Genomic DNA, 27849 nt, shown 5'->3' on the forward strand with positions numbered 1-27849 from the left:
CCAGTTCCAGAATTATTTTAGGCTTAAAAATACATACGAAGTCCTCTAAATGGTTTTATTTTTTTATTCTCAACATTCCTTTGTATTCTCTTTTCTTAGCATTTTGTATATTTAAATGATATTAAAGAAGAATATTAAATATATTTTAATGATATTAAATTATATTTAAATGATATTAAAAGCTGGATTGAGAAGCATAAATTCACCTTACTTTTATGAAGGTCTTATGTTCAAGAATAAAGTCTTTGTTTAATATCAATACAAATCAAGATCACTTTTTCCCTAATTCTAACACTAAAATTGGCTTTCACTCTGCTCTTCAGCAAGTTGTAGGTCCCATGATTCTCATGAGATACTTTGTTTTATTTAAATCTGAACTGAGGCTAGAAGGAAAACTATAATTTAACTTCATTGTGTAGTGTTATAAGAAGCTGGAGCAGACTAATTAGATGAAGTACTATTCATACTGTTCCTGAAAAAGATACCTGTTTGGTTCTAAAGAGAAAGATACAATGGGTTGCAAATCTAAAGAAGTTTGCCTGTGTGGAAGGAATGGTGTGAATGATTGGTGTCTGTTATAATTTAACTTTTCCCTGGATTTTCTAAGAATGTTTTATGAGAAGGGCCATAGATACTGTGATTGACAAAATGAAAATGGAGGAGAGACAAGAACTACTAAAAATGTCCCCTGCCCAAGAATGGAAATACTTCTTCCGTTCAGTCTGAATTCCTCTGGGATCCCCTTTGCAGTTCTTCTGAGCAGCTGGAAAGGTGCATGGCTGATGGCAGCAGCCTTTGGCTGCAATCCTACTGCCTTGGAAAATGTCCAAGTTCATGGGATAAAACGGGAGGGGCAGTATTTCATAAATACAATGCTGTTCCTGCCTCAGTGATCCTGAATGTCCCCTTCTGTACAAATCCTTACTCTTCCTTGTCCAATCAGCAACTCTCAAGCCTCCACTGAGTAAACTGACACACTGGGATTTTCATCTTTCTCCAAGCCACATGGTGCTGTGCATTGCTATATACTGGAGTAGTTAACAATGAATCAAACCCTTTTGCATGGAAGCTTTTTAATAAAGGTGAATTTTAGACTATGACTATCATGCAGGAATGGAATGACCGAATCTCCTGAGGATGACAGGAGACTGAGTGGTATAGAAATGTAGACAGGACAGTAGGGATGGCCGTAAATAGACAACTTTCCTTATTTCTTAGGAAGATGGTGTCGTACAAGTAAAAGAGAAGTACTCTTGGAGCAGAAAAATTTCCCCAAATTGGATGAAAGAACAAGGGATTAAGAAAAATAATAATTTCCTTAATGAAATACATTTTGATGAGAAATTTTGCAATTTTTTCAGTATTGCTTGTATGACTTACAAAAGGGCAGTAATCTTCATGAGAGATGAGGTTCAGTAAGCAGCAATATGTGTAATTTTTTTCTAGAATTGTGCCCTTGTGCTGTCCAGGTAGAATACTGCTTTCCCTAATGCCATTTTATAATGGTAATTATAAAAGTTTTCTGGAAACTCTACAAAAGTTGTAGTTTGGATGAAACTACATATTTTACAGGAATTATTCTTTCTTATAAATCTCATTTGAAAGTTCAAGGATGCTGCATCCTGCTGAGCCATTGGGTGTTTCTATTTTCAGTACTTTGTGTGCTACTTGAGTCATATTGATTTCCAAATACTGTAAAACTGTAAAAAAACAGGAAGAGTGTAATAACCTTATACAGTAGCTGAGATTTTTTTTTTCCTCTAATCAAAGTATTTATTAAAATTGAACAGGAATAGCTGAATGTAATAAAAAGCTGCATCTTCTCTGTTTGCAACCAAAGCTACTGTTTGAACTGATTCCAATTGTTTCAATTGTTCAAATGTAAGCTTTATCTGCTGTGGAGGAATAGTAAGGGAGAAACTTTCTTTTAATGTCCTCTCAAAAGTAGAAATACAATTTGTGCAGGTCAGAAGACATGAAGTCTAACAATAACAAATTGCTGAAGAAAGAATAATTTTCCTTGTGCCTGTGTTATCATTGCCTGATCCATTTATCTGTATTTCGTTACAATAATTAATATTCTGGAACACTAACTTGCTATAATTAAGCTACTTTTTGTTTCAGTTACCCTGAATGTTCTAAAATATGAAACTTGTGATTGTGAAATAGTGCTGGCAGTTCACATTTACTTTTTTTTTTTTTTTTTTTTGAAGTGAGGATGCCTGCAATATTTTTACTTTTAAAGTAAGTTGAGAAATGCAGCAACAGTATTTTGTGCTTCTAATATATACAGGCACCACAATACTTCCCATATGCTTTTGCAAAAAGCCCCAGAGTACCTGTTTGGTTCCCCTCTGGAGGTTTTAAGTTCTGAGACTCGATGGTTCCACATAGCTGGTCACTTCCTAAGAGTGATCAACAGTCTGCCAGATTTCCTGCACAGACATTAACTAGTCTGGTGGAAATCGTCCAGTAGGATTTATTTTTGTGCTCTTAAGAGACTTTATTCATTTCTTCCCCTCATATATGCCTGTGCCTTTCTCTGAAGGACAGGGGCAAATGTCAGTGGTGGAAGCCAGCACCATCAGTGTGCACCTCCCTCCCATAATGCAGAAAGCCTGCCTTCTGCTGGTTGCACAATCCCCACACCGAGGGGGAGAGCCGGGCTTACATGCAGTGCTCTGTGTTTTGTCTAACAGCATTTTACAAACATGCACTCAGCCTCTGTTTTTTGTGTCCCTTGTTCAGGGGCAGCTGGTACCCCTGAGTCGTGTGTGGTTAGACAGACCTTTCTGATGTAAAGGTGTCCACCTGAAGGCACTGGCCATTAGCAGTTTAGGTCCTACAGACATATCCTTTATTACTAATGGTGAAATTCTTGGTTTAAAGAAGCAAGATAGCAGCGAGAAGGTTATATTTGTCGATATAAAGGCTTTATTGATCTGGGCGATGCAGGATGGTTTGGACCTTGTCCAAGCCTTGATAAGGTGACTGGGTTATTTCTGTAGTTTCTTGTGAACTTTAACGGCAGTGGCTTATATACAGGCAAATCTCAGTCTAACTTTAAGCATGAGTATGTGTTAAGCAATTTGTCCCAAACTGCATAATAAACTTGTAACAGCAGAATATGAAGCCAGAATTTGCCAAGGCCTAAGTCCTCCCTCTATCCATCTTCCTCTTGTACTGCTGGTTCCTGCTCTTTCATAACCTTTTAAATACAGCCTTGTTCCAAACCGGTCCTTTGCTGTTCTCGCATCCTCTGCTCTTCGGTTCCCCATACCTTTACTAAGGTTTGCGTTTCTGGGAAGATACCTCAGGAGTGTAAGCCAGGCTGTGCTGAGCAGCAGAGAAATGGGAGGATGATGTAAGGGCAATGAAAGGAGTAATTACAGCATTCTGTATTCAGAAGTATCTCCTCAAAGAATCCACATAAATGGATAGAAGGATTAGGCCTGTGAATTAAGGGCCTGCCAGGAAATTTGTTGCTTTGAAGACCAAGGAAATAAATGAATAAAAGCTTCACTAACATGGGGTTAAGATTATTCACTGGTCCTCTGTAGTTTTTGAGGATGTAGAGAATAGCTAATACAAAGCCTCTAGAAACCAGAAAGTGGATGATTTAATGTGTTCAGCTTCCACTGCAGGATTTAATTCTACTTTTCTGGAATGATGCCTTGCTGTATCTTCACATGCTTGTGCACAGCCTCTGCAGGTGCCCTGACAGATCTGGGCACAGAACACCTAAGCCCTCTAGGGCAAAGCCCTAACACGTCCTTCTTTCCTGGCAAAATTTGGATTTTTAAATAGGTATGGCAAGTAGGGGCTTTTCCCAGCACTGGCTTACTCTTCACAAATTACACCAGACTTGCCTGGGGTTTCATTCTGAGATGCTCCTTTCACTTACCCCTCACTATACTTTCAGGATTCATTGTCATATATGCCAGTAGGCTATTAGTAATTCCATGACATGAAGGCATTTTTGTTCATCTCTAGGGAACCTTTGTAGCTGAATCATTCCCACACAATCAATTCAGTTCAGCCCTGAAAGGAGGCATTCTTAATTCCTTGGGATAAATATATACTCTTTTGAAATCACAAGATGCAGTTCTTCCAGGCTGCTCTCACTAACAACTCCACTGGTTGCCACACTGAGCGTTAACATAGTGAATGCAGCTGGAGTGTTTGCAAATATGTGCCGGAATGTAAATGTGTGAATACAGCATAAACAATAACACATTGTTCTAGTTCATTCACATATCTATTCATGTATCTTGTAGCAATTTTCAGGCCCCTGAGAACCATCATCTAGTTCTGCCTCTTGGCTGTCCTTCCTGTATGGGTTTCTCAGATGGTAGCTTTCTTCAGGAGTTCATCCTTTTGCTCCAAAGAAATCAAAAGATGGACAACCTCTACTAATTGCAGAGGTTTTCCTATCTGTGAACCCTTGTCACTGAACCGTTCCCAGGGACTGTTGGCAGTTCCCTGACTTCATAACCAAGGTCATGTTGCGGGGGTGGTAAGTACATTATTTTTCGTTGCCTAAGGCACAGTCTAAAAGATCTGAGACACCACTGGCCCACTTGAACTGTGCTAACTAAGCTTTGGGACATTCAAGACATATAAAGAGAGGGTTTTTTCCATCTATTTTTCCATCTTCACTTTTCATAGGAAAACCTGGAGGAGGGCACGAGGATTCTTTGAATAAAGCTTTAGGTCCAGGTATAAAATTGCTGAAGTTCTCTTGCTTCATTCCTGTGTACATGGCTCAGCAAGTTCTTACAGGCTGTAATTCAGATGGAGAAGCATCTAGGAAGAAGGAGTTAGCACATGAGGTGCCTTAAGGGGAAATCTTAAAAGCAGCCAATTGAGGAAGAATACTTTTGTTGAACTTGAGTTTTGAGTACTCAGTAATACCAACACAAGGGTTTGAATATTAACTTCTGGACTGCGTTTTTCCAGAGTCTCAAATATGCCCTTCCTCTGTTCATTTTCTGTACGTGATTGAGCTGTGTTTTGGGAGAGCCATAGTCTCTAAACCTTTAATGTTTTGTATTACTTTATCCATGGTACTTTGCTGGCTTATTATGAGAACAACGCTTGCCAACGCTCTCTATTAACTTTCATAGTTATCCTTACAAACAGTAATTGATCTTTTGGTGAATTTAAATATCCTTCTTCAAAGGCATGCTGGGAGATATTTTTCTGTGGCTGAGTGATAATCTTCTTTATTACATTTACAACTTTTAACAAAGCTCTGGTTTCTCAGCTAATTAAATTGTGTGGGTTTTCTTTCTGTTTTACTTTTGATAGAAGTATTTTCATCTTTAGTGCTTTTTCACCTCTTGAGATATTTTGAAATTAAAATGATAATATGAAAAAGCCACAAGACGTATGTTATCCAGTCTTGGTTTAGATATTTGTAATGGATTCTTGAGCCTCAAGTGAGAATATATCAAGAAAAGTTTAATTCACTTAACCAGAACGATGAAGGAAGTTTGTTCAGAATTATACTTCATGTTGACACAATTCTATTCACATTTTAATAGAATTAACTCATGATCTATGTACTCATAAGTTAAGACTATGTTAACTTCCACTTCTTTATTCCATTTGCTGCATTTCCAAAACAACATTTTTAAGAGCAGCTTTTGAGGGGTACTACATCGTGCTCCAATTCTGTTATTTCTGAATGCTGCAATATAGATTGCATTAGTAGAACTTATTTTATTTGAAATAGCGTCTGAATACATTATTTTTAGTAGCATATGTGTGTTTCATAACATGTAATATTTATACATTCTTTTAAACCATTGGAATGATCTATATTGTCAAGCTGGGTCAAGTCAGCAGAAGGTTTTTCAAATTTGATCTGGGATCCATGAAGAAATACATGCTATGTTTTCTTCTTGAGCAGGTGGATTTTTTTTCTGTTGTTATGTAAAAAAACAAAAATGAACAGGAAACACTGTTTTTCCTAGTGCAAATGTGAGTTCTGTCTCACTAACTTCAATATTATTATAATGATCAGTTCTACATGGATTCACTAATCTGAATGCTTTCTTCAACAAAATGAACCAAACCATTTTAATTAATAGGCTTTAGGACCTTTTCAGTATTCTGTCCTCAAAGCTGTAAAGTGGAAGGGTTTTGCTGTTGTTTTTTTTAATTAGGAAAATTATTTTTTTCTTAATCCTACAACACATTTCTCCTGTGAAATACTATGCAGTGCCATTTTGTTCTGTTGATAAATGAAACATTCTAGAAATTTGTTAGTTGAAGACATTTGGCTTTGTCAAGCTAAATACTTTGAACATGTCAGTATGCTCTTTGTTCTCCTTGATGTTCAGTATTTTGAGGAGGGGCATGACAACTAAGGCAGCCAAAAGTAGAGACAGTTTTTGGGGGGATTGTCCATGTTGGGCATGGCATCAAGGTTTTGGTTCAACCAAGTGGAATGCTTGAGTTTTAAGGGTTGAATTTTGATTTTTTTTTTTTGATGAATTATTACAAGAGGTGACTAAATAGTAAAAGGATGAATGGATTCCCTTTCTGGAAGCTGCATATGAGAAATGTAGGTAGAAGATGGGAGCTTCACAAGTTGGAGCGAAGTCTGCTTTTGTTGGAACTGGGGGAATAAAAATTTTGGTGAGCAGCATTAGTGAGGGACAGCAAAAAGGTACACCATATTAGAGGCAGGGTGCCAGAAAATGGAGTGTTTGTATATGGGCAAAAACAGATTCATGAAGGCTGAACTATGATAGAAAAGAAGGGATGCAATATTGAAATGTTTGAGATAGGTTGCTCTTCATCACTACATTTGAGGTAAGTATGCTTGCTAAGGACAAGAATCCCTATGGTATAAATAAAAGTATGTTGTAATTAAAGAGGCAGAGGGTTCTTCGTGATGGCCCTGGACTCTACAGTTCGAAATAATAAATATGCTATTCCTGATCACAGGAACAGTGATATGGTGCAAAAATTTTTCACACCTGTCTTACAGAGAGAGTTCTTTTATAACTAGGTAGAATTCATTGTTCTTCTGCAACATTTCTTCTCTCCAGTGAGGCTAGGATTGAAAATATTCAAATGTCAAACCCCAAAAGAAATCAGTCTGAGGTCCAGTATCTGAATTCCTTCCAAAAGCAGTCTGAATGTTCCTGTTCAGTGTCTGAAGAGTGTAAGGTGGGACAAGCAGTGAAGAGACCACTGGTCCCATTGTGGGGTTTTTTTTTAGTTCTGGGTGGTTAGTGTATGAAGTCTGTCTTATGATACAGGCTCCGCATAGGCTGCTGAGAGCGCGAGACTGTATGGCTTGTGGGATAAGCAAGTGTACCTGAGTCTCAGGCACTGATTGTACTTTGTAGAGTGTGTAGAAATCTACTGATGCAGACCATGCTGTGTCAGTGTGAACGTGCATGATGCTTTAGTAGTTGTATTTTTCCTTTCGTTTTCTTAGATAAAGAAGAAAGACTTTGTCCATTCTTACAGTCTCTATTCAGGAATATTTTTAGGAAAAATAAACTCTGTGATCAGCTGTCACCTAGGCAGTGTACAGGAGTGTTCTCAGCCATTTTATGGATTTAGAAGAAAAGTAACTGAAACTGAGGGAGACTTTGGAATTTAACACAGCCAAAATAATCAGCAGTTTTTAAGCCAGCGTGTGCTTTTGAGCTGCTTTATTCAACTTGATGAATTATTCACAGATGACTGCAAATTCTAGCCAAATTGCTTATTTAAATGCATCATTACTGGACACCTCACCAGCTTCTCATCCATTTCAGTGCAGTGTACTTCTACTTCATTTCAAAGCTTATTTTACTTAAGAAACCACTTTATTTTTCCTGGCTTACTGGCTGTACTCAGAAAATGATGATTTTACTACTCTTTTAAAACCATTTATATGTTGCTCACATTGCAACAGATACAATGTTTGACTATAAGGCTCTTTTCCTGCTTATATGGTCCATTTTATGTGATAATACCTAAAGTAATCTGTTATTTAATGAATAGTTGCTTATTCATTGATTCTCTAGATTTTAGCCTTCAGATTTGGTTACTGGATATTTCATACAGAATGGCTTAGGATTTCTGGTTACAACATGTCATAGTATATATAATGCCTTTTGCTATTTAAATGTTTTAGCTGCAGTGTAAGTAAAACCAGCCTGGATTTTGTGTCCAAAACCAAATTTTAGGTGTCAGACTGGTTCCCTTGAGTGATACCACAGTTGTGGTTCAAAACACAGCACTGCAGAGTAGGAAATCAAGTCCTAATGAGGGGGTAGGGGGAAAAAAAAATATTAACTTATTACTTCTTCTTTTCTGTTATTTTTTTATACTTACAAAACCCACCAGCAACACATATGGAAAACAGATACTTACCATGCTTTGTCCTTTGCACCAAATGACAGTTGTCTTTATCAAGCAGGCTGAGGACCGTAATAACTACAAAGTCTTGTTCAGGTCTAGCAGTAGGTGTGGGAAAATCACATAGAGATAAGGATCTTGGTTTCTTGCCAAGGAACATATCAGACTCTGTGATAACCTGGATGACTTTGTACCCTGCCCTTTATGGCAGAGTAGCAGATGTTTGGCCAGATGCCACCCAGAAGCAGTGGTAGCCTTGAGGGTCTGGCTGGCCACCAGGCAGCCTGTTCACAAGATTTTGGAAGCCAAAGCTTCCAGCAGCCCCTGATGTTGCTGCTGTTAGGTCTGGACCTCAGCAACCCCAATATCTTTGTCATTCAATAGCCAGGGATGGCACTGGTTTGGAAATCCAAAACTGTTGCTGTCCTGGTACTTTCACTCTGCAGCAGCCCTCTGGACAGATTGGTGGAAGATGTGAGAACCTCATTAGCCTTGTGTCCTTGGCAGTCTTCAGGCCCAGGGAGGCAGGCAGAGGAGCTGCCAGAAAAGCAGGCAGGTTTCTAGCTAAGCTTTCATTTGAATTAAAATTTTCTGCAGTAACATGTCAAATTCAGCATTTTATAGGAGAAAGTTGTTATAATAGAGCAATCTTAACCAACCTTATTAAAAGCTTACATTCTTTCAGCCTGCAGAAGAAAAAAAATTGAGGAGGCTGGAAGTTGGTGATACCTGCTTTGCATTTGTGCCGTTAAGATACTGTTCCGCTAACATATAGAATAGGCCAGAAAACAGAAACAACCAGAATATCCAGAAGAAATTAAGGGTTTGCATGTTCGGTTGCCAAGAAGGAGCTTGAAATGGTCTAAAAAGTTTCACAGTTCATTTAAGAATTTTTTGCAAATTTGAAAGAGAAGAACCAAATTATGTTGTGCATCATTTCTTAGCCTCTTCACATTTTAATCAGATCACAACAGAGGTTTGCAAAGTGGTGTTCCACTGGAGACGTTTTGCCTGTATTCTGTAGTTGAAATCTGAAACATTTTTCATGCCTACATTTTTATTCCTGAGTATTTGTTCAACTTCTAAGCTGCTGGTTTAAAGTTTTGTAAAAATTACAGAGTTTAATAATAAAAACTTCATCTTAATTATTATTTGTATTTTAATTACTACCATACCAGAGAAGGGGAGAATAGTTTGTGCTGTTTCCATATATGTTGTAAAGCTTGACAAGACCTACTTGCAATTGAACCGTGATCGCTGTGCATGTTCCTGACTGAATTTTTACAAGGATTACCTTGAACACAACTGTTGTCTTTGTATTATATTAATTAAGTGATATATCCCTAAGCACATCAACAGTGAACAAATAAAAACCCAAATGAATTGCTACTCTCATTAGAATATCCCCTTTTCTTTCCCCTCCCCTGTCTGCCTAGAATTGATATTTCTAATTGGAAATGCCAGATCACAAAGTGGGTGTTTTGAAAAGTGAATGCTGTTCTGTGGTAAAGCAGATTTATCATTCAAAGAAGGAAAGATAGACAAAGAGGAGGAAAAGGCAGGTGGCCAGAGAGCAGAGGCCCTCTTGCCTGTTGTACTTCATCCTTTTTGTGTGTCTCTATGCAAGTCCAGTACCTTTTTAGTACTAAGAACATGTTGGAGTCTAATACTACATAGTTCATTGTCCCGTGAGTTGAGGTGATTATGTAAACATCCGCATCTAGGGATTAAGAATACAGTAAATTTTGATTTAGAATGGAGGACAATATTGAAATGTCAACCATATAAAAGTAAAAATAATAATAATTTAAAAAAAAATCTTGTAAATCTTTCACTAGCAACTGCAAATGGTATACAATACAGAATTAAACATCCTGACCATTTCAAGATGTGTTCAGATTTTTGAAACTCTGAATTGTTCTCACATGCTGGGACTATTCTTTTCTTCTGTACCAATATCTTTAATGTGTATTTTACACATGTTTCTTCTTTTGCATCTCTTATTCTCAATAGAGAGCTCTTTCTAAGTAGCTTGTAAAGCTAGGCATTTCTTTTAGTGGTTCCATGCAGCGTTAGCTCTTGCCCTGTGCTGAGGAACAATACTCCTTTCCAAATATTTTTGAAAGCACACATCCCTTTTTTTTTTTCATCCCTTAAAGTAAGTTATTCAGGCTTGATCCTAAGCTGTGGCTTCCATGAACTGCTTAGCTTGAATTTGCATAGTATCTTGTATTTTATTTTTCTTAGTGCTCATCCCCCCGATACATGAATTTACTACTTCATGTTTGTTCATACAAACAGGTATCTGACAAGAAATTTGCGGCAAGCTTTGTCATTGTTTTATTTATAGCTCCTCTTTTTTTCTAAACCAAAAACCTAAAGATGCCAAAGATACTACTACACATCAGTTTTTTAAAAGTTTGCTTTTTAGAAATCAGAATGTGCCTCAGTTTGCAAAGAGATTTTTGAGGAATGGGAAACTTTTCTTACTATTTGAGGAAACTTTCATTAAAAACAGTGAAGCCTGTTTTCAGTCAAGTACAGATTGTTTAGTTATATACAATTACTGAAGTGTGAAAGGATCCTTCTACAAAATCTTCTAAATTCAGTAATACAGTTTAAATGTTCTTTATATATCTGTTAGCAGAATGAAGGCACAAGAAGAAAATTAAAATTAGTTTCTGTTGTGCATCTGAAACAAGCGTCAGAAGACTACATTTAAAGGAAAATTTGAATAAAGAAAGCTTTGGGGGTTTTGGTACAGAAGCAGTAGGCTGTAAGAGATGAGGTGTTATGCAAAAAGATACAAAGATTGGAGATTTTCAATTTGGACAAGAGCTGACTGAGAATGTTTTCTTTCTGTTGTGTGGAAATCAGTCCTATGATGATAGCAAAATTAAATATTCTCCCTGTGTTCATTTAGCTATAGATTGGCCCTTTTGGGACTCAACTCAAATCCAGGCATAAAACTGAAACTACTTCTCAGAGTTTTGGAGACTTTGTCTTTCCTCTGCACCCAAGAGAATTAAAGGAAAAAATGTAAAACATGGATCAATGAACTCTTTTTTTCTGTTATTTTACAAAACAATACAGATTGCAGAGAATGAATCATCTAATGATATTTCACTTCTTAAAAATTTAATGAAAGAGATTATTCTCTGGAGTAACCTGCTGTGCCTGTTTCACAGTGACAATATACAATATTCCCTGAAGCTATTTCCGACATCACTGAGTCTAACATGGTTTAGGGTGTTTGATGGGAAATTATGTGTAGGAGAGATGCTGGTTAGAGTACCCACTAATCCCAGGGATACTACACTAAACTGAGAGTCTGGGCAGAGTGAATTTTTATCTTACCAGCTGTCACAAATACTAAAGCAAAATAAACAAATGGACTGTGTGACAATATGATACACTATTCTGTCGCTCCAGAGCTGCTTCTGACATTTTGTAGGTTTGATAAAGATAAGGTACATGTTGCTATTTATGGTGTGTTGTATGTAGAACTGAAAGCTTTATGTTGCGTTGGGCAGTATTATCAACAACGCTGCAAACAATGGGCAGAGAGCAAGGTACGTGGGAGGCTGCTTCCTTGTTAAGTCTTGAGGTTCATGATTTTAAGATTCAAGGGAGGTTTGTGGCACTAGCTGACCTTAGCTGTCAATATACAGTGGATTTTTGGCTTATTTTTTATGTGGGTTAATATTTAGCGTGCTTTGAGAAACTAATATTCTCTAATACTTTTGAAAGTTGCTTTGTTCTAATATATCCAGTGATATAGTGCTCAGAAGTGACTGCTGATTTGGGGTGCATCACTCTTTGGATGAGAATTTAAGAATCTGGAACTTAAAGTGATACCTTGTGCTACTATTTCCATGCTTTCATGAGATTGCTATGTCATATAGCTCCCTCATAAATTCTGTGATCTTCATTATAAAATTAGTTCTGATTTTTGACCCCATTACTTTAATGGGAAGACTCCTCTAGGTTTCTCTGTCACAGTGTTTAAGAACATTCGTTTGAATTTGAGCTGAATATTTTGTTAATTTGTGTCAATTTGTTTTCATTCCAATATTCTTTTACCCTGATAGCTTTTTCTTTCAGTAGTGTTTAAAAGCCTGTTGTATTTATGCTCTGTAAGAAACTTAAGGAATCCTGCAGTGTAAAAGAATTTGGAGGGCTGATGTAAACCATCTTCAAGCATCTCAGTGATTAATTACTTTTGACTTATCTTTGCCTTTACACCTGTCACTCCTCTTTACTTTTGGTGTGTACAGAATGCAAGTTTTAGTAATATAGGATTATACCAGTGATGCAGTGTTAAATACAAAGTGTTCAGTACCCCTTAGGATCTTTATTCCCTTTCTCTTCCTAGATGCCCTGCACAGCTTTACACTTGGCGGTGTAGAAAACTAAACATAGTATTTCTCTGCATATATGGGCACTAGATTTCCAAAGACCATCCATGAGGTGTGGGCTTTCTAAATATTCAAACTAGCTAGTGCTATGTAATTCTAAAGTGATATTCAATGCAGTGGTAAAATTACTTATTTTACTTTTGAGGGAGCACTACATTTTCTAGATAAGATGACGTCCATGTCATCATCACAGATTGCTGTTTGTTCAGTTCCTTTTATTTGGATGAACCTTAGAAAAATATGTATTATGTATGAACTCTGCAGATGCACTATGAAATCATAAGCCATCCAAATGTTGAGCTGTTTTGTATAATACAAATGCCAGTAAATTTGCAGAGTTACCAAATACTAAACTACTTCTGTACACAAGGTCTAAGGCAGCATGTACATTCAGCAAGTTCTTTGTTTTCTTCGTTACTGCAAAGACAAAAGGAAAAACACAAAGCTGTCAGTGAAGAAGAGTTTGCTAAACGAAGAGCAAAGATTGCCTTTGCAGTCTGTGCTTGAGATTGTTGCATAGGCAGCTGAGGAGACACAGCAAGATCTTCAACTAGAACTGTGCTGCTGTTGTGTTGAATTTTGTAAACGTAACAGGCATGAGCCAGAATAAATTCAGAGAACTGTTATGCTAACATTAACAATAGCATAAGTATAGATACAGATTCTGAAAATGTTGTGACAGATACTAAGGGAGAGAAAATCACTTTCAGCATCTTTAAATATTTTCTGCAGAAATTTCCTGCTTTCCTGCAGAACATTAAACTTAAACATTGATATTTTATGACTCGCTTCATCAAGTTGTTAGATCAAATTATGGTTTTATAGTGTTCTTGTCTTTGTATTTTTTCATATTAGGAGAATAACAGTCTTGCCTATTATTTATTTCTATAAAAAAAGAGGGGACATAAGTATATGCCCTTATTAAAATAGTTTAGTGTTAGTTGAAGTGGTGTTAGCTGGAGTGATGTTACTGCAGTTGCAGGCTAAAATCACAGAATTCTATTAAAGGCAATGAAAAATTTTCTTTGTTCTTAATTAGAATTTTTACATAGCCTTAATGATACACATGCATTGCTTGTGATAGGGAAAAAGATACAACCTTAGAAAGTAAATAAATCTGGATTTAAAAGTTAACATGTATGAATGATTAAATATTATTCTTGTTTAGCTTATTACAAACTCCAATGAAGTTTAAGAAGCTTAAATACTCTGCTTGTTTGTTCTTTAGATAAAATTTTAGGTGCTCAAGTCCTGAAACAAACAAAAGAAAAACCTAGCAAAGAAACCCCAACCCAGTAATAGTGTCCTTGATTGTGTTAAAAACATAAGGCAAGTTAATGGGTACTAATGCTCTGTGTGCTATAAACAGTATTTTTGATTAAATACTTTTATTTTGCTTTCAATACATATGAATTTACTTGCTTCGTTATTGAAAAATTTCTCTCTGAAGTTTTGTTAGAGGAAAGAAAAACAATCTGTGGTACGTTCAATTTTAGGGTGGCTAGGTGACAGTACTTCCTATCATGTTGTAGTGTATCAGCTTTGTAGTGATTAGAAGACACTAAGCTATTATGAGAATGTAACATCTACATTCTACCAAAAAGTCTGCATTCTTCATGGATTTGAGAAGTTTACTCTTACGGATAAAAATGTCAGCTGAACTGTTTTGAATTGTGCAGCTCTAACTGGTTGTATATACATAGAAATCAGCTGTTCTTTTAACATAAGCTGATAAACAGTTGGCAACTACTGCAAGTCATTACCAGATTTGGCTAGATGGAAATCCTTTTTATGTTAATCTAATATGCTGTCACCTAAAGACATACAAACTTTTGAAGCGTATTGGAGTGGTAATTTGCAAGGGGTATTATGACAGAAGAAAGCTAGCAATGCAGTAGCAGTTGGCCAACATTACGTTAATTTGGGAGTTGGACTTGACGATCCTTATGGGTCCCTTCAAACTCAAGATATGTTATGTTGTTATGTTATGTTGTGTTGTATTATGTTATGTTTAGGCAGAGTCTAGTTTTTTGTAGCGCGTTGGTGGGAGGTTTCTACCGTAGGGCAACAGGCTACATTTTTATGAAATAAGAAACTAAGCAGATGCATTGAAGTGATAACCTTCATAGGGGTTTTGCACGAGGAAGGAAGAATATTTTACTATCTAGAGATAGAGTTGGTGCTTTGGCAGCAAGAAAAATAATTACATCCTTTTTGCAGTCTGACTATTATTTTTAGTAGTTAGTCCTGCTGCTATTTAAATTTAGTATTTTTACTGTAAATTTAATAATAAGTAATGTTTATTAATAGTTAACACATTTATTATTATCCATTATTTGATAGCAAAAGGAATCATTGGGTTCATACATTTGCAAAGTGTAAGTGTAAAAGAAATAATACATATTTACTCTGAAGAAGCTGTAATTGAATCAGTTACTGTACTTTGTAATTGTGTTTACTTAAAAATAATGTAATGTTCTGAAATTCCTAACTATAAGGGACAGCAACCTTTTTGTCAAAAAAAGGGGGTTTGGCTTTAGGAATGGGAATGCAAAATTGAAGGAATTATACAGGTGTTGAAAGATATAATTAAGAAAAGAATGGATGTTTGCAAGGTGGTTGATGGTAAGTAGTAATTCTGTTTCATTACCAACATAATTTCATAATAATAACCCCCTCAAAATTCTTTTTTCAGAATCAACATGTGATTCTTACTTTTAATAGTTGTATATTTATTACAACTAAAAAGCAGGAAATCATGCTTTTCTAAAGTTCGTTTCCATTCTAAAGTCATATTTTGCCTATTCTTGGAATTAAGCATCTTCTATTTTCTGAAAGGAACTGAAGGTTTTCCAAATCATGAGTTCTATGTGTAGAGAGAAAATTGGATTCTTCAGTATAGAGAAGCTGTACTAAAGGTGGAGAAAAACTGAACTAATGGATAAAGTGATTTGGGAGTTGAAGCAAATCCCCTATTACTGCATTATAAAATACGTCTTTCTAAAGCTCAGTGGATAAAACTTAGTATAACCTTTAAGTAGCATCTTAATATATTCCCCTCAATTTGACAATAGTATGACAATTAACAGATGGAGGGAAGGCATTTACTGAGATTAGCAATACAACTGTCATTGACTCATACTAACTTTATAAAAGGAGCTGATATGTCAGGATGTGGGGGTTTTTTAATTAAAGCTGAAGTGTTGATTCATTTACATACGAAGTAGTAGTCCTTTGGAAAGCCTTGCCCAAAAATGTGGTTGCAAACATTTTACTTGGGCTTAAGGGAAGATGTGACAAGCTTCTGAATAGAGGTCTACTGAGGATTATTAGACAGATAAACCCACTTGAGGCTCAAGAAATCCAGCTGGAGTCTGGGAGGTTGTCTGATAGGGATGTACATACACTGCTACCTCTAAAGTCATGGGTTTCAGACTGTTCACAGTGAAACAGAAGAAATCTGAAAATGAGATTTTTATTTTTTTTTAAGCTGGAAAGCTAATTATCTTTTAAGGGAAGCTTTGCTTACTCATTTCCGCTACCTTTCTTTTTCTGCATCTTTGTTCCATAATTACTGGTGTTTCATCCATTGTGTGACTTGCTTGAGAATTCACCAGGCTTTGTGTTTTGTGGTAGAAATAAACTGAAGGGACAGCTGGGTCTATTACTTTAATGCAAAACAAAAATTGCAGTGATGAAGAGTGTATTTCTAAGTTTATTCTGTCGGTTAAACAGACACACATGCAAAGGTTCTTTCCATACTGTAGTTAGATTTGTTAAAAATGAATTAATGGTTGATGACTTCTGAAGGCCAGACACCCTGTTTCAAGAAGCAGTTTCAAGGAGCTTTGACAACAATCCCAAAGTGTTTGAAGTACTTACCTGCAAACTGATGAAGGGAGACGAGAAAGTCTGACGAGAGGTTACCGATTGAAATTGATGGAATATAAATGGAGTTGAAGTTATGGATAGCAGAGTGTGACAAAAGGTACTTCTTTCTGCAGTGTTGAGGTGCTTTCAAGTTTGAGAAGTAAGTCTTTAAAGGGAGTATGACTGCGGCTTTGGTATCTCCTTGGATTAGGAGTGGAGTCTAGCATTAAATACGCCTGTGTTTTTTCGATCCTTTGATTTTGTGGTATCGCAACAGAAAATAGCTTCCTTCTCCAAGTTTGTATCTATGACTTCCATGGCAGTGCTAGATATTCCTATGATGTGCTTTAAAGTCTCTCGTGAAGTCATCTTTAACACAGGAAAAAATTGCATTTTGTATCTTAGATTTCTTTAATCATACCTTTTTCCCTATTGAGTTTATTTTTCTGTCTTCTGCCAGTTCTTCGTCTTCTGGGGCAAAAACAAATAAAGGCATGTATTTTAAAAATAATGCCACTTACTTGTTTTCTCATGGCTGCATAAAATGCATGCATCACAATTGCCACAGAAGTAGTTTCGGGCAAAAGATTTGCATATTGAGAAAATTCATATTGTCAGTTAGCTCGCTGTACAGACATGTCACCTACTCATGTTAAGACTGGCATTCTGATTCCATGCTAATAGCCCCATTGTTATTAATATATGCTGCCTGGTTTTGACCTGCTTTGTTTAGAATGCATGTTGGTTTTTAATGTGCATGACGTTTAAGGGTTATGGATTAAAAAATTAAATTTTCCAAAATAAAAAAATCTCATACATTTTTAATAGGGTTTACAAAAGAGCTGCTCTTCCCCTCTAGCAAGATGGTACAGTATTGAATTAAGTGTCGGTACTTCTGTGGTCATGTAAGATTTAATATTCTGGGCAAGGCTATTAATTGTCTTTTGGAATGGACAGATGGATTTGCCTAAAACCTGCTTGTTAATTAATTGGACTTTTTGAAAAACAAGTAATTTTCAAATGAGATTTCAGACTTTTAATTCTTTGATAGAAACATTTTTCTTTTGTAGGTGTGTCTTTTTTTTTGTAGAAGTGTATATAGAGGGCCACAAAAATACATTACTTTGTGTGATTTATATATTTTCTATACGAGTATGAAAGCAGAACCTAGGCAGTGTAGAAATTCAAATCATGTCTCATGCAAAACATGTCCAAGCTTGGATTGAAAATAAATAAAAATATCTCAAGAGTCAAGCTGTTACTGCTCTTCACTGCAACATGAGAGAACTGAATTTACCACTCATTTATACAAATCTGCACTTTACTCCTAATAAAAAAATAAAAATTGCTGCTATGAAATTATGTTTGAGGCAAGTTACCACTCTTACAGTCTCCTAAGCTTTTTCAGAAGTACCTCTTTTAAAACTTCAGCTTTTAGTGTTGAGGATCAAGAGGAAAATGAAGTCAGCAGAAGCGTGTGCAAGCCATTTCATCTTTCAGCGAAAGCGAGAACTGAACATCAGAGCTGTGGCTAGGTAAATGTATCAAGAAAGCATTAGGCTGTAGAGCCAATCTAATCTCATGCTGTGCTGTAGATGACACGCAAACCTGTGAACAAAGGTAGTATATATTTGGTAAATTCTCAGGGATCCTGGAAAGCTCAAATATATATATTTTTACAGACTTTCATTTACCACTGTTGCTCTTTTAATCTACACTGATGTAGGATTAATTCAATGCGTACATTAGAAGCTCTTACTTTTCTCCTGTTCCATTCCTCCCTTTCATCCACTGAAATTATCTAAACCATAATAAAGTTCTTTGGTGCTAAGCATTTACATAAAGTGTGTATGCCCACAAGCACCTTTCATTTTTGTTAAAAAGAAAAATCTCTAAAATTTACTTATTTCAGGTGCCTTTTTCCTCCATAAGAGCTTGAATTGAAAAAATGTTTAAAAGGACAGAATACAAGATTTTAAATAACGAGTGCTGCATATATGCACCTAATATTTACCCACAGGTTTTAGAACAAGTTTTTTCCTGATAGGGGACCAAAAAAGAAAGAAATTAAAAAGCCCAAATAATACTATGTTCACTGCAATTCACTGAAAAGCAGCTACAAAAAAGCCCAAATAATACAGCGTTCACTGCAGTTCACTGAAAAGTAGCTGTACTGGCAAAAATATTGGGCATACTTTGAGACTTTAACATCAAGTGAACGAGAGATTTATGGATTTTAAAATTTGTTTATTTAGTTGAAGGCATTAAATAAATTTATTGTACTGATGGAGCAGAAAGATTTTATCACTGCAAAACATAACTTCTGTATTTAACTTTTTTGAATTTTTTTTTTTTAATTTCTCTATGGTACTAGTGAACCACTCTGGTCAAATCCTTATTCAGTAGCAATAAGCTGATTGTGGGTATATTTTTTTAATATATGGACTTTATGTTGGTCTATGACCATAGTCCATCAAAATTCCTTTTCAGAAGTAGAAAAATTCTGCTGAAGCTCTCCAGGGAGCTTTCAGCATGGTAATTTACAGCCCCATTTTGATAGTTATCTTCACTTCTTCATTCTCTTGTTTGCTTGGAAATTTGCCACATACTGGCCTGTAAATAGCGTCTTCAGTTCAATTCACAGCCAGTCAGTACCTGGAGAAGAAATTAAGTCTAATGCCATGGTTTCATGATTAAGTTTATGCCACGGAGTCTAGGCATGATTTCACAATCATTAGTACTGTATCTCTGCACTAACCAGATTGCTCACAGAAGAGTTGTACTGTTGGGTACATGATTGCCATTCTGTCACATTATCTAGAATATATGCAACTAATACAGAGTTTATGCCAGCCTTGTGTTTTTATGCTGTCTTTATTCTGAGAGAATGGGCTATGCAACCACTAATGCAAAATTAACCTATTGACTTTATATTAAACACATTTTAACAGTTGAAGTGAATCTAGCACCTTGTATTATCTGACCATAGCATTTTGATTCTACACCAAGAGGCCTATTGGCTAGGTGATGCTCTGAATGGTAGTATCTAGAGGGGTAACTGACTAATAGCAGCAATTTTTTATCCAAGAGCTCTGAACCCTTTGGGTATTCAGTCCTATGCATCACCTATTCAGTCTTGCTCTTTATGGATGTCTTATACTCTTTTTAAAGTTTCAGAGCTATTGGAGATTGTGCTGGTACACTTTTGCATTGTTTAAAAATCATTAATCAGACTCCAGTTGCAGCACTTTTAAACTGGTGGTGATAGACAAGCAAGAGGTCAGGAAAGTCTTTGGATCCCAAGATTGACCATTCAACAGCCTTGTCCCTTGTGAATTTTACTGGCCTACTACCAAGTTATCTAGATCATTTTCTGCCTACTGTCACTGCTGATCAGCCAATATCTGTTGAGATTACTTGTTCAATGTACATCCTGTTCCATGTCTTCTAAGAGTGAAGAACAGTGGCCATCTAAAAGGTGTGATTGCCAACTTCTAGGGATTTCATTTGGGTCGACTCCCTGTGAAAAAAAAATTCAGAGAAATTGAATCCTCCTGGATGGATTGAAAGTGCATTCCTTATCAACTCTTCAGCTAAGGGATGGTTGTTATTTATTACCAAAATCATTCTTTGTATGGGATGGGGTCTCTAAATAGATAAGATCTGTAATCTTTAACAAGATAAACTAAAATCACCTGTCACAGAGGTACAATTTAATACTAAAACTGTTACAGATAGGATTGCAATTAGATTCCCCATTCTTAACCCTGTTTCAAACTAAGCAAACCCAACTTGTCCTAGTATCTCCTCAAATGTGGTGCATCCAGATGATAACCATCCAGATGATGCTGAAGTCCCTCCACTTTCTTAACATCTATCCAGTACTGGGGCTGTGCAAGACTGGATGCAGTGTCTCAGATGAAGCCTCACGAGTGCCAAGCAGAGGAGAATCACTTGACTCTGCCTGATGGCTGTGTTCTTGTTAACAGAGATAAATGCTCTCTTCTCTTCCTCATACAATGGGATGTGTTTTAAGAGAAGAAGTCTCTTGTCTTAGGTGTAGAACTATCGAAGGATGTATTTCAGAAGGAAAAGTTTTAGTTCCCAAAGAAAAAAGGAATCAAATGGAGCTTCAATAGAGGATCTTCTGGATCTTCAGTATCAAAAATTTTTCATTCGTTGCTGTACCAACCATGGTTATTGTTGAATGGCTTGGAGTTTTTGACCTCCCATGTGTTTACTTTCACATTTCAATACTTCCAACACACAGAAAATGTGGACAATTCCTGGAGAAACAGTTTAAATTAAAAAACTGACTTTCTGTATTTACCAAAGTTCTTGCTGATATACAGATGCAGTTTATTCAGCTGGTCCTTCCTCTTGCAATCTCGGGCTGTGTTCTAACATTTTGGATTTTCATATCTCTGTAGGCTGCATCTTTAGCAAAACCAATGCCACAAAAAACCAAGTACTGCATTTATCAGTTTGAGAACTGGATTGCCAGCTGTCAAATCAACTGTTGGATCTACGTATTCCTTAGACACCTTCTGATCCCACACTGCCTTTGCCTGACCACCAGAGTTCTGGCTAATTTATGGTTGCAGACAAGTTAATCTGTTTATCTCCAAGATAAACAAAACAATCCAAATAGAATTGATTCTCCTACACAATAGTGATTTAATCCTTTTAAAATAATGGTCCCAAGCATATTGGACTATTTATTCTCATTAAAACAACTATTTATTCTCATTAAAACAACTGGTTTGCAATTTTGGTAGTTCTTTCCTCAGCATAGGGCTGTGGAATTACTCTCTTTTCAGCAGTCACAAAATTTTTCTCATGCCTGGAATCTAATGGTATCTCCCTTTAGTGTCTGTTCTACTGTTAATTCTGTCACTCACCAGTAAGAGAGCGCAGATACTTGTAATATGCTTTTTCATAGGACTGCTGTCACCCTGAGGCCTCAGCTGACTACCTGACCAGGTTAATGAGGTTATCTTTCTGGTTCATCAGTTCAGCTGTCAAGCATTTGTTTTCCCAGTTCATTTTTCTGCCAGTTGGTGCACGGTTTTACACATTGAATGCAACTAGAGGACTGGCTTGGTACTAAATAGGAGGAAATAGGAAGTCTAGAGTCTCCATTTTGTCTCTGATGTGTGCTTAATTTGAACTTGAGATAGTTCAGTCCTCCTTACTTCCACATTTTTCTTAGGAAAACAGTGCAAAAAATACAGAATCTTGCTTTAGATAGAAGAATAGGTGAATCATGAAGATTAAAGACAAAGCAATTTACTGTACATGGATAGTCATACCCTGAAGGTGTATAATGACCGAGAATATGGGAGAATGTACAGTGTGTTCAAGATAGGTATGTTTTCCCTGAAATTGTTGGAAAATGTTTCTGCTGTATAAAGGAAAGACAGACTTAACAGTCCCCATTTAGCCAGTGGGGAAGCAGCTATTAACAGTTCCCTGGTAGTACTCTTCACCATCATATTCTTCTTTCCCTCTTTAAGCTAAAGTCCCTAGTCTATGTAAAAACTGCATTTCTATGTGTAACATTGTATGTGTCATTATGTCAGGTTAGAAATCAGATTTTTTATAACCTACCATACCTGCATATCATTCTTCATTGTTCCCTTTACCATTACCTCATTACTTATGTCTTAAGAAGAGAAAATTGAGCTGTTTTGGACTTGAGTATTTTTGAAGTCAGTATTAAACCCAAGCTAATTCAGTATTAACTGACATCATTCTAATTTGTCTGAATATTGTAGTACAAGTACTAAAATTTATTTTTGTCTGTAAAATAGTGTCCCATGTTAAGACATGTATCTTTGTATCATAGAATGGCTTGGGTTGGAAGGAACCTTTAAAGATCACCCAGTCCAACTCCCCTGCCATGGGCAGGGACAAGTGTCAATAGATTGCATTGCTTAGAGCCCTGTCCAGCCTGACCTTGAATGTTTCCAGGGATGGGGCATCTACAACCTCCCTGGGCAACCTGTTCCAGTATTTCACCACCCTCACCATAAAAAATTTCTTCCTCTATCTAGTCTAAATCTACCTTCTTTTAGTTTAAAACCATTACCCTTTGTCCTGTTGCTACAGGCCCTGCTAAAAAGTCTGTCCCCATCTTTCATATAAGCCTCCTTTAAGTACTGAACAGCTGCAATAAGGTCTCACTGGAGCCTTCTCTTCTCCAGGCTGAACAACCCCAACTCTCTCAGCCTTTCCTCATAGGAGAGGTGTTCCATCCCTCCTATCATTTTTGTGGCCCTCCTCTGGACTCGCTCCAACAGGTCCATGTCTTGTACTGGGGACCCCAGAGCTGGACGCAGTACTCCAGGTGGGGTCTCACCAGAGCAGAGTGGGAGAACCCCCTACCTCAACCTGCTGGCCACACTTCTTTTGATGCAGCCCAGGTTGCGATTGGCTTTTTGGGCTGCAAATGCACATTGCTGCCTCGCATCCAATTTTTCATCCACCAGTACCCCGAAGTCCTTCTTCAGAGGGCTGCTCTCAATCCCTTCATCCTCCAGTCTGTATTGATGCTGGGGATTGCCCCAAGACAGGAGCAGGACCTTGCACTTGGCCTTGTTGAACTTCCGCATGGGCCCGCTCCTCAAGCCTGTCCAGGTCCCTCTGAATGGCATCCCTTCCTTCTAGCTAATCAGCTGCACCACAGAGCTTGGTGTCATCCACAGACTTTCTGAGGGTGCACTCAATCCCACTGTTTGCATCATTAATGAAGACAATAATGAAGATATTAAATAATAGTGGTCCTAGTGCAGACCTTTGAGGGATACCACTCATTAGTGGATTCCACTTGGACCTTGAGCCATTGATTGTAACTCTTTGGGTGCTGCCATCCAGCCAATTCCTTACCCATCTACCAGTCCATCCGTCAAATCTGTATCTCTCCTATTTAGAGGTGAGAATGTTGTAGGGAACAGTATGCATGTTGAAAACCTTCTTGTGACTAAAATGAGGAGAAAAGTTGTGTTAAAATCCTTTCCATAGTAGCATATAAATACTATTTCAAGAGAAAATATTTTAAACCATTTCCTGTATTTATTTTTCTTTTAAATTTAAAAACCTTTGGTAGTCAGCAAATTCTTCTTAGCATTCTCTCCATGTATAAGAGGAGATGTAAGAAAAATGTGGAAACGTGTTAGGTTACTTTAAAAGTTTCAAAACTTCTTAGACTGCAAATCTAAATATCAATGGCTAACTCATATATTATGCTTTTAACCTGTGTTATAATCAGTGCAGACAAGACATTAAACAAATCATAAGCTTTTAGTATTTTTTTTTGAAGAAGTGACTTAGTATCTTTAACATGGATTTAAACATCAGTTTATAAAATTGTTCATACAGAAAAAATAGCATTTGCAAACTGACCTAACACCTTATTTTTCCTTTTTTCCCTTTGAAGAACATGTATGTAAAAAAGGTAAAAACCTGAAAAGCATTAAGCATAGTTTCAATATTAATTTCATGTCTATCTTTATGAAAAGATTACACCATATAATACCACTTTTTATTCTTTGCTTTAGCATTTTAGGTTTGCATCATGTAGTGCTGGCTGGAAAGAGAAAAATGTAATTAATTTGGAGCTAAATGGATTCATTTTGAGAGAAAAACATAAAAAGTATCTTTGTTTTGATATTCACTGAGGCTGTTGCAGCCAGCCTGAATACTGCATTGTACTCCAGCCATCTGTAGAATAATCCAAATCTAGTAGTGTATTCCTTCACGTTGCTCACTCTCTTTTAAAGCAACCTGTATGAACTGTAATTTGATAGCACACAGACTTGAAGAAAATAAAAAGGGATTTGATACTTTCTTTCAAATTGCTTATGTTAGTCAAAAGTTGTGGTTTTTTTCTTCCCTGAGAGGGTATTACCTGTATACTTATGTTCATATTCTGGCTTTGAAGGAAACTGTGGATGAGTGGTTTATTTCATCTTCACTGTCGGTGAAAACACTTAAACGATACTTGTAGTGTTTTCTGTCCTTAGCACTCTGTCCAGTTTTCTTTGTAAGCAGTGAGAATCCACTCTGCACCACTGCATCAAGCTTTAAATAACTTTTCAGCAAAAGTAACAAAGCAAGAAGATCACTGAAATTACATTGTGTAAAATCCAGAATAGCTCATTTTTGCATCATTGGAACTTGTGTAACCTTCAGCGACAAACTGAGAAAGAAAAGTTGGTGGTGGATTGCTTCGTAATAAGCGGTTGTTTCCACATTCTTCTTAATTTTGCAGAGGCATAATCAGAAAAGACCACCCAGTCTTTTTTTTTTTTTTTTTTTTTTTAATTCTTGTAAAAAGGAAGATGTTTTTTGTGTCATTTAAGAAACTTTGCTTTTAAAGACCTGTTCCACTTTTGCACTGTGCCACATTGCCTGAGAAATGTTGATGTTTGCTTGTGTCAGCGTGGTGATGTCTTCTTCATCACACTCCAACATCAGTATGTCCTTGATCCAAACAGGTGGCCCAAGATCAAGGCCTTGCTAGTTGCTTCTGGTGAGAAAGAGATACTGGCTAGAAGTCTGGCATTTATTTGTAAACTGTGAGTATTGTAGCAAAAGCTGTACATCTGTTCTATTTCTTAGAATACAGTAAAAATAGTAGGTGACTTCCTAATAAAAAAAAGAAAAAAAGGAAATCTACTTCACAAAAAAATCTACTTTTACAAAAAAAGGAAAGCTACTTCACAAGCAATCTTATTCCATAAGAGCTCTGTCTTTGATTCTGCTGGGGACTAGACTGCTAGTTAACACCCCTCACTCCTGCATGGCTTTCCAGTCTCTTTCAGCAGCTGAGACTTGTGTACAAGCACCCAGTTGCTAGCTGCTGGAGTAATTTGCCTGCTGGAGATCAGAGATGTGCTTGCTGACACTCTTTTAGCACAGAAAAAACCCCAAACATTTTATCTTTGCTTGTCAGCCTAACAAAATCCAAATTGGTGATGCTCTGAGTGACCCATCCCAAACAAAAGGACTAATTTACAAATTATCTGATCTTGACATTTTGTAAATATTTGTGCAGATTTTTTAGAAGGGGTATTTTCACATCAGTTACATTGATTTCATGTGGATCTGAGCTTCCTTAGATCTTTCCTCTCGCTGCTGGCATCTTTTAGCCAGCCTCTTTTCTTGTGCCTCAGTAGAAATAGTAGATAGTTTCAGGTTTTCTGGTGGTGAAGAAAGGCCTTCCGTGGTAAAACAGTGCAGTGTTGCAGTATCTTATTGAACCAGGTAGGCTCAGAAGCTAACACTACAAAAGATGCCAGCTTCCTCCATTCTTCTAAAATCTTCTTAAAGTGTTACACATCTGCATGGCTACATCATATAAAATTTCTGCCAGAGCAGTTGCTCTAGATGTGGATGCAGACTACAATAACCCAAGTTTCTACCCCTGGACAGAGGACGTTTTGTCTAGCTTTTAGTTCAGACCAAAAAGGTGGCTTCCTGAGCAGTTTGGATCACAACTTGAGCTTTCTCTAAGTCCAGCTTTCTTCAGAGTCAACATTAGATGTGTTATCTGATTTGAACATAAAGGATTTACAGCTCCATGTTAATCACATCAGCTACAAGCAAGCTGTGTGAGAAGCTCTCTGAAACATTCTGTGCATGGTGTTGAGCTGCTCTCCTTGCTGTAGGGGGTTTTGACCACTGTATATCTACATACAGATCTGTCTCAGTCTGCCTTCGATGCTGTAGGGCTGACCTTCACTGTTGTAAGATACTTATCTAAGCTGCAGTGTTTGCCATTTGAGTCCATAATCTTTAGTTTTCAGATGCCAATGCTAGGCTAATGTTGCCCTTAAATTTTACACTCAGTTCTCTTAGCTTCCTAGAACTGGGTTATTTTCTGAGTACAATAATGGAAATATTTTTATAACCATGCCTACGTGACATCTTGTTCATGTGTAGTTTGTAAAAAATGAATTTGGCTGTGATTAAATCCAGCGAACACATGAGGTCAGAAAAGCTTGAAAGCATTTCTGGAGCCAGCATGCTTACTGCTGGGCTCTGTTTCTTCAGCAGTAGTTCTCTGTGAGTACAAGCATAAGAAGAAAAGTGAATTCCTTATCATTCAAGGTGAATGTAAGACTATTGTGTCAGTCTTGATGTGAGTTATCTTTAGAATAGAAATGTGAACTCACTGGTCTTCATGGTGTTTGAAGACTTACATAACAACCCTGGCTGAAATAAATGAAACATAGAGTTGTAACTCCCTGTTTTTCCTTGCAGTGATCATGAACTTGATTTTTTTTTTTTATATCATAATTTCTGTGCCAAATGAGCTGTACCAAAACATGGAAGATGAAAGAATTTAATTTCTTCTCAGGAGTAAAATTATTTAGTCATCAAAGTAGCATTCTAAAGAAGAAAGTTGTATTCTGACAGCTACAGACTGTATACTGTATAAGCAATATGCAACAATTAGTGTGTATGTGCTTTCCCAGAGACTCTTTTTTCCATACGTGATACAGTGAAATTCAATAGGAGGAAAGCGTATATTTGGTTTAAACTTTTAGTGAGGTTGCTTCTTCAGAGAGCTTTCTACAGTATTAGGAACACAGTATAATTTGCAAAACTAGGTGAGAGATGAAATAGGAAGGTTGTCATTATTAGGACCTGTGTTCCTTAGATTAGTGGGTGATATTCTTAGTGATTGTGTGGTAGCCTATTAGTGAATGAAACTAACAATTTTCAAACACATCTTTTCCTGGATACTGTATTTGGGAATTATATCTGCAAGTTTTCCTATTGAATCCTGAAATTACAATGTCATATTTGTGTGGATGGATGCTTTATGCTGTTAGTGACTGATCTCCCTTGTGGAGACTAGTAAGGAGTCATTAATGAAGTTGTAATGTGTAGAGTTGTCTTCAAAGAAAGGAAGGGCATGTGACGGTATATACAAAATACAGAACAGGCATAGAAAAGAGTCAGTCTTTCAACAGATCTTCTATGAGCCATTTTCTGTATGTAGAACGTATAGGGAGGTATCAATACAAAAGACCTGCTTTTAAATATTTCTTGTGATAGGCATGCACTGATACACTTTTACCACCTATTTCCCCCAAAATCCTGTTTGTTCCTTGTGGTGTTTTTGTAAAATTGTATTAAACATAATCTTTGCACAGAAGTGACAACCCTATAACTCTAGATTTCT

The 27849-nt window shown here is 36.8% G+C and overlaps 1 protein-coding gene across 8 annotated transcripts in view; it reads left to right on the forward strand.

The window, feature by feature from the left end:
* Positions 1–27849, forward strand: part of COMMD10 (COMM domain containing 10) — a 137600-nt gene that overhangs the window by 85142 nt on the left and 24609 nt on the right. The window contains exon 6 of one of the 8 annotated variants that reach the window (XR_007505067.1): positions 25154–25234. The exons of the other annotated variants lie outside the window; for them this stretch is intronic. The gene's annotated coding sequence lies outside the window, so the exon portion shown is untranslated. The remainder of the gene's footprint in view (positions 1–25153; positions 25235–27849) is intronic. 8 annotated transcript variants of the gene reach the window in all.

Source organism: Accipiter gentilis, chromosome Z, assembly GCF_929443795.1.
Source record: "Accipiter gentilis chromosome Z, bAccGen1.1, whole genome shotgun sequence".
Classification (NCBI taxonomy): Eukaryota; Metazoa; Chordata; class Aves; order Accipitriformes; family Accipitridae; genus Astur; species Astur gentilis.